Here is a 7,817-nt window from a genome sequence, read left to right on the forward strand (position 1 = left end):
ATGCTAGTTTTCTGTAATAGGTTACTAAGGTTAGGTACTATCAAAATATTAATACATTTGTTGTCAAACTGAAATTCCAAATAAAAATAATATTTATACTTGTAAACCTTTTTATTCTGTTTGAACAAATTCTAAATTGAGTTAAATAATAGTATTAAAATTATGAATACAAATTTTAACAAAATGATATAAACACAGTTGTTTTAAACACTAGCAGACATTTTTTAGTCTGGTGCCCTGATGACAGTTAATCTGCTGCACTTTAATTAATCTATATAGCACGCAATCAGACAATATTTCAGTGGAAAAAATCTAACTAACCAGGTTCTAGAAATTTTTGGAACTTTGGAACTTTTTACACGTTTTTGACGTTTTTCGTAAAACTTTATGGTCATTAAGCACCCCCTAAACATTATCTGATTGGAAAGATTTTTTCCACAGTCAATTACTATGTCAAATGGCACAAAATAAACAACTATGCATTCAAGCATTCAAATCCGAGAAAAAAATTTTTTTCCTGTGTTCACATGAACAGCCCTAATATACACCCTTGCATGTTCTACCTATTCAAGTTAGTCAATGTATATATACTCCCATAAACAAAAAATAAATGGCCTTGCGGAGGTGAACTAAAATAAAAAATATATATAAGTATCAATAAATTTTTAAAATCATGAGGATAAATTAAATACATATATGACAAAATTACTTAAGCTTTATATTTCTTTTTATTGTCCTTCCTTAAGTCAATTTATCTTAGGTTCTTTTTATGAAATAAATGCCAACTATAAATTTAAATTATATTTAAATATAGATAATAACACTTTATTTATAGCCTATGCTAAAAGCACATTTTACCCCAAAGTTACCCCATTGCCAGATAATTTGACTGCCATATTAATTCTATAAAATCTTGGATTTGGTAGACACAGTGAATACACCATTTTACTAATTAAAAAACACCAGTTATGCACAGCTTTTAATATCAGAATAGTTTTGGGAAAATATTTCTTTTAGTCAAAAAAGTTATATTCTTTATCAAAATTTGAACAAAGTTGCCCTGTTTAACAGAATATAAATACAGTATAAAATAATAAAAAAACAAAAATAAAATCATCATTATTTTAAAAAAATAAAATATTTAAAATACAATATTTACCATTGGTAAACCAAATTTTAAAATCCAAAACATGCACACAAAGTTTTGAATATTTTCATAATAAATAAAAAAATTGATACAAAATCAACAACAAAAAAAGAAGATAAAAGTATTATAAATTAAAGAAAACTACAAAAAACTTTTCAATTATTTTTCAAGTGTTTTTTATGCATATTTTAAATAGCAAAATAGTGATAAAAGATTTAATTAAAACACAGAAAATTGATGACCTAGTAGTGTTATACCAAACAAATGGTTAATTGCAAACATAACTATATTGTTTATGAAAGAAAAAGTTAGATCTTTTTAAGTATGAACCAATATCATTGACATTAACAGTATGCAAAATTATGGAGAAAACTATTTGAAATGTTATGATAAACCATTTAACTTAAAACAAATTAACAGCTAGTGAACAGCATGAGTTGATTTGGTTTTATTATTGAAACTCTGTTTCAAGCTTTAGGGTTACAGCTTCCACTATTATATTCTACAATAGTAAAAGCTATTCCTAATTAATAGCAGGGCTTGTGATGAAGCGAGCGTGATCGCGCTCCGCTCGTAAAACGCGCCCGTAAACAGTGTTTTCAAACGTTCTATGCGCGATAAACAACGCTCGTTCAGCTTATAACGTTTAAAATAACGCTCGTCCAATAGTTCGGGATAATTTTTTTATTTTCATAAAATATTTAAAAAAGATCTTTTATTAAAGATATTCTATTATCAAAGCACTAATATAAAATATAAAAAGCACTACGTCGTTCTCTTTTGCACTAACGTAATGAATGAGCAATTTGAAGTCGTTAATAGTCACTAATTTCAATAATGGAATGTTCACGTGGAAACACAATGTGAATACAAAAATGCGCAAATAAAATAAGAATAGAAAATTAGAAAACCATTATAAGAAAATTGAAACTGCAGAGTATTTTTAATCTTGTGAAAATATCAAATATGATTTATTTGATTTATTGTTTGTAATATTCCACACATCGTTTATAATAAAAATAAATAATAATAATAGAGTAATTTTTAAAATTAGTTTTTGTTCATAGTATAGGTTTTTTATTAACTTTTATTTATTTAAACTCAAATTTGAAACGATTCCGTTGTTTAGAATGTTCGCAATCAAGGACATTCGAAAAGGAAACAAAGTAACGACGTCAACATTTATTAAATGGAAAGTTATTATTCTTATTTATTATTATTTCAAATTATTCTTGTGTTATTTTTTTAAGATAAAAAAAAACGTAATTTAAAAAAGAAATTTTAGAAAAAAATTAAATAATTAATTTGAATAAAAAATATCAAGAAATATAAAAACTATTAACCGTTAATTAAGTTTACAGCGTAATATTTTAAAATACATATATCAAAACAACGAAGCAAAACTAAGTCACTAAATTACACTTTAATACTAAATCAATGCGTTTTTGTTTGATATTATTTTTTTATAACATAAATAGTTAAAAATAAAATCGCGATCTGACAATCTAAAAATCTACTTCGTTGAAGTAGTTTCATGAGTGTGATACTAATTCAAACATTTTTTGACGAAAGAATTATGTAACAAATAAAAAGATATAAAAAAGATATAAAAATAAAAAGATATAAAAAATAAAAAGCTTTTTATGAGCATCGCCTTCAGCAATTTTCATGATCGCGCTCGCCGACGTTATCTCGAGCGCACATAATCACGCTCGATGAAAACATATTCTAATTTTACGAGCTCGATATAACACGCTTGACGATTTTCTTCATCGCAAGCCCTGTAATAGTAAAAAAAAGAATTGCTTTGGGTTAATCTGTTTCAGTTTGGGAGGAAATCACATTTGGACTACCTCAAGTTAAAGTTCTTGGTTTACTTCTATTTAACTTTTATAAATGAAATATTTGCAGATGATACAAAATACATATCAGTAATAACAAATAAAAACAGCAACAATGTTCTTCAAGAAAAATTGTACAAGTTGTTAGGCTGGTCAAGTATTGATAAATTTTCTTGCCTTACTTTTCTTCTACAGCTATTGGTAGCTGCCTTTCAATAAAATTTTGGCGGCAAAATGATCTGGCTTCTGCTATGATAAAAATCTCAAGTATATTTTTATAAGCACAATGTGTTAAAAATATATCTCAATAAAATTTGGCAGATGCAAAAAACTATTTGTACAAATACAAATAAGGCAAACCTAAAAAAAAACTACACTTGCTTTGAATTTAATAAAAATGTTTAATATGTTTCTTAAATGATATATATTTATACAAGCAATTTTGGTACCTAAATTTTTATTTTCCGACAACTTTGTGACAAGTTTATTTAACTTTGTTTTTATTATTTAATCTTTACTTTTTTTTTAAAACATATTTTCTGTTTTCATTTTCTAGATAAACATAAGTTACCTAAAACCTAAGAAGTTATCCACTATTTTATATATATAGGTTATATGCCCCAAAATAATAAGTCATTTGCATTTAAGGAGCCGCCAAAAAATACTTAGTTGATAGCTTCACAGTGTTTTCTAAAAAAAAGTATAGAGTGTAGGAACAAGCATATACTTTTTGTATTTATTAACAATGGAGAACTACACACCAAAGCTGTTGAAAAAGTCTATGAGTATTTCAACATAACTGCCAATAATATCAAAAATCTTGTAAACATAGCCAAAAAATGGGATGTCAACTTTAAAAGAAACTCTAAACTTTTTTCTTCCATTTGTAATAATCCCTTTACTTCCCACAAACCAGTGTTGACAGTGGCACAGTCCATACAGTTTACCCCTCGCAACACTAGGGTTGACACTCTTTCATGTACTTCAGTTGTGATATCAGAATATATCAATGTATATCTCCAATGGGTAGTGAACTCATATCTTTCACAAACTGTATTCCAAACTTTTTTTTTTTTTTTAAACATCTTTGCTTCCAACAAGGCTGCAAGCAACCACTAATTAAAGTTGGAAGTTACTGGAAGAGAAAAGATGAAGATTGTAGAGCAAGATAACGATTGACAGATGACTTAAAGGATTGCAAATTATATGAATCAGGAAAGCAAGATGAAGGAAATGAATTCCAAAGAACTGATGTTCAAGGAAAAAAACTAGACGAATAAGAGTTTTTGGAGCACTTGGGAACAGTCACATAAAAAGGATGAGACTTAATTGAATGACAAGTAACACGAGAATGAATTTAAATAGATGGCACAAGAGACACTAGAACTTTAGAGCAGTGCCCATTATAGTATTTGTAGAAAGAGAGAAGCAACATTACGACGATGTGATAACATTACGACAATGTGATAAAGCAACATTACGACGATGTGATGAACTTAAAAGCTTGGCCAATATTAAAAGAAAAAATTACTCCAACTTTAGAAAATAAAATTGCTAGGTTAGAAAATGCAGGTGGAGAATTGTACAGTTGCAATTAGGCTAGGTGACAATAAGAACAATTACAAACTAGGATGATAATTTATAGCATGTTATTGTCTAATATCCCTACAGGTAAAATTCCATTCTTAATTGAGAAAATTATACAATATTTTGGTGTAAAATTTTAGGATATTCCCCAAATTAGTACTGTTGAGCAAATAACTCGTGAGCTCGGCAGCATATCAAACCTTGGCAGCATATCATTAATAGTAATTTTACTCTCCGGTTCGATGCCACAATGCAAAAAGGTGTTCATATTAACTCTGAACACTTTACATTAAAGAATAAATGTCAGATTAGTGCTCTAGAACAGTTTTCTGAAGGGACAGCTGATAATTAAGAAAACCATATATGTAAGGCAGTGAATCGTATGGCTTGACTTTATTCACATTTTCCTTGCTCTCTTTTGAGAAATGTTGTAGCTTAATTATCTCAAATATATGCAATACATCAGAAAAAGTGGCAGTTAATTATCTTATAATACTCAAAACTTGTGAAACCCGTGTTAAAGATCTGAATATGCTAAATTGATATTTACACCCTTTTGACACAATTGCCACTTTATGTCATTCAGCATTAAAGTCTCTAGAATCTAAAAGTTGTGAGTTATTTGGTAATTATTGTAAAGCAGTTAAAATTGATTTGGCTATGAACAAAATGAGGTTTAAAGACATCAAAGGTGACCCAAAATTTTTTATTTATTTTTTAGATATTAACAGATTACCACAATGTATCATTTTAAGGTGTCATGACAACTGGCATGGTCATGGCACATCCCCCATTAACTCTGAGATAGACCTCTTATATGTACTGGTGATCTAAAATAAAATAAAAACAACTTCTTGTATATAAAAATTAAATATATATATAGGTAAAAGAAATTAGTTTTAGGTAAAAATTTATTTTTAAATTATAAAGATGGTAATTCGATCCCTCTAGCAACTTCAATATGCCTGGCAACTAGAGGACAAAATACAGTTGTAGTCCTATCTTACATCTATCTTTTGATGTCAAGTTATAGGTATTTAGATAAAAATACACAAAGTTATAACAATTTAAGTCAAGAAAAACTAAGTTTTGACTGCAGTTTCTTTAACAAAAATCTATATATCAAAAATATTTATTACTTAAAATCTCATAACTTTTTATAGGTTTTTTCAATTTTGATAATTTTTTCACCTTTAAAATACTAAAGACGATTCTTATAACCTCATAACATTCTTGCTTTTAATTGGTTTAAAAATTTCATCTAAGATATCAAATAATACCTACATAATAATATAATGAATGTATGTTACATATATCTATGTATTATAATATTTTAATAAACAAGACAAACTTTTTTACCACCACCTTTTATTTTATTTTTTTTATTTTTTTTTATTTTTATTGCTGATTATGATAGAGAATGTTATGCTTATTTAGAATCGTATAAAAACATAGGTCTGAAAATCAACAGAAAGTGCTCTAATTCGCTGTTGAAGATTTAAAACATTACACTAAAAAACGTTCATATTCGCCATTTTTTTCATACTTTCATAATTTGAATCCTTTTCAACAATGAATTTAAAACCGCTTGGTTTCTATCAACAATGTAAAGCGAAACTGTTAAAAATTTGCTGAGCGCATCATTTTCTGATTCATCTCTGGCCCAAATCCTGTCCTAAATCATGTACGTTTAATCGCGCCAATCCCTATTTGTCAGTCGATGTATGTGCCAATCTTTTCAGGGGTTGTGCCAATCCCTATTTCCCTATTTGTCAGTCGATGTATGTACATTTAATTGCACCAATCCCTATTAATCAGTCGATTTATGTAGATTTAAAAAGCAAAATCCTAAATTAATTTTTAAAAAATTAATTAAAAATATATAAAATATATTATTAAAAATATTTAATTTAACTTAAATGTAATTTAATTTTGATGACAATAAAAACCGGGTTGCGTAATTAAAAAAAGATTTTCTAAGCGATTGATTTCAAAGTGTAAAGTTAAGCGTTTTTAATAAAGGCGAATATTAACGTTTTTTAATGTAATTTTTTAAACTTCAACAGCGAATTAGAGCACTTTTTGTTGATTTTCAGACCTATGACAATTCTTAATCAGCGTAAAATTCTCTATCGTAATCAGCAATAATAAAAAAAAGGGGGGCAGGGGGAGAAACTGCAGTAGCGCCTAAAATTAATACATGTTTCAGTTAAATATTTAAACTCTGCTAATAATATGAAATTGATAAATAAAATCATTCGAAACTTTTTAATTTAGTATTCTTATCCCTAATCATAAAAAGATATGCTTATTATTAAACTTTACCTCAAGCAGCGAAATGCAATATAAAAAAGCCTAGCCGTAAAAGCTTTTATACCCTCTATATAATTTCAAATAATTCAAATTTATGAGTGAATATTTGTTTTTACGTAACTTGAAAAAGATTTTTCTAATGTTTTTATAACACAATGGTTGAGTCACGTGTACGAAACCGAATCTATGTCGGATTTTTAGCTAACTACCGGAGTTTTCTTATCTTTACCGGATCATTTTGAAATAAATTTTTTACAACTTAGCATTTCGCTTCACCAGTCATTACTTGTGATCTATAAATATTTTATTAAGAATAGTAGCAGCAATCAGTTTAATCTAGTTTACCTTAACTTTTAGTATGAAGTAATTGAAATAATATTTTCTGGTACTTTTAATAAATTGTACTTTCTTCACTTCGGTTCAACGTTCAAATAAAATTATAGGGCAGACGACACAGGGGTTACGAAGTAGAGGGGGGGGGCACAATTGTCAATTTCTCTACATTTTGAAATTTTCTACAATATGCTAGTTAAACACTAACATATGGTGACGTCAGTGCCATTCCAAGGGTAGGGCCCTAATTTCGTAAAAATTTTCCACTTGTTTTACTTTTTACTAAAAAACCATAAATTTCAAATTGAGCTGGGTCCCCCTCAATTGAGGGGTTTAGAGGGCTGTAGGCATGGCACAGGGTGACGTGTCTTTAGACGCATTCAAATAAAGTCATATTTTTAGTGCTTTTTTTTATTTGCACCTACTTGTATTATAATTATTATTTTTATCATTTAATTATCATTAAACTTTGCAGGTTTTTATTTCATATTAGTTCTTATTACTATTTGTAAATAACATTGATGTAACAACTTTATGCAGAATATATTTGATATCTTTTGATTTGGCTTGATGAATCGTTTGCACCTAATTTAGTT

General features: G+C 27.8%; 1 protein-coding gene across 1 annotated transcript in view; it reads right to left on the reverse strand.

Annotated features, from left to right (window-relative positions):
• LOC105848063 (tumor necrosis factor alpha-induced protein 3) overlaps nt 1-7,020 on the reverse strand; it is a 55,609-nt gene extending 48,589 nt beyond the window's left edge. The window contains exon 1 of the mRNA XM_065793965.1: nt 6,901-7,020. The gene's annotated coding sequence lies outside the window, so the exon portion shown is untranslated. The remainder of the gene's footprint in view (nt 1-6,900) is intronic.
• Between the last annotated feature and the right edge of the window lie 797 nt (nt 7,021-7,817).

This window comes from Hydra vulgaris, chromosome 03 (assembly GCF_038396675.1).
Source record: "Hydra vulgaris chromosome 03, alternate assembly HydraT2T_AEP".
Taxonomy (NCBI): domain Eukaryota; kingdom Metazoa; phylum Cnidaria; class Hydrozoa; order Anthoathecata; family Hydridae; genus Hydra; species Hydra vulgaris.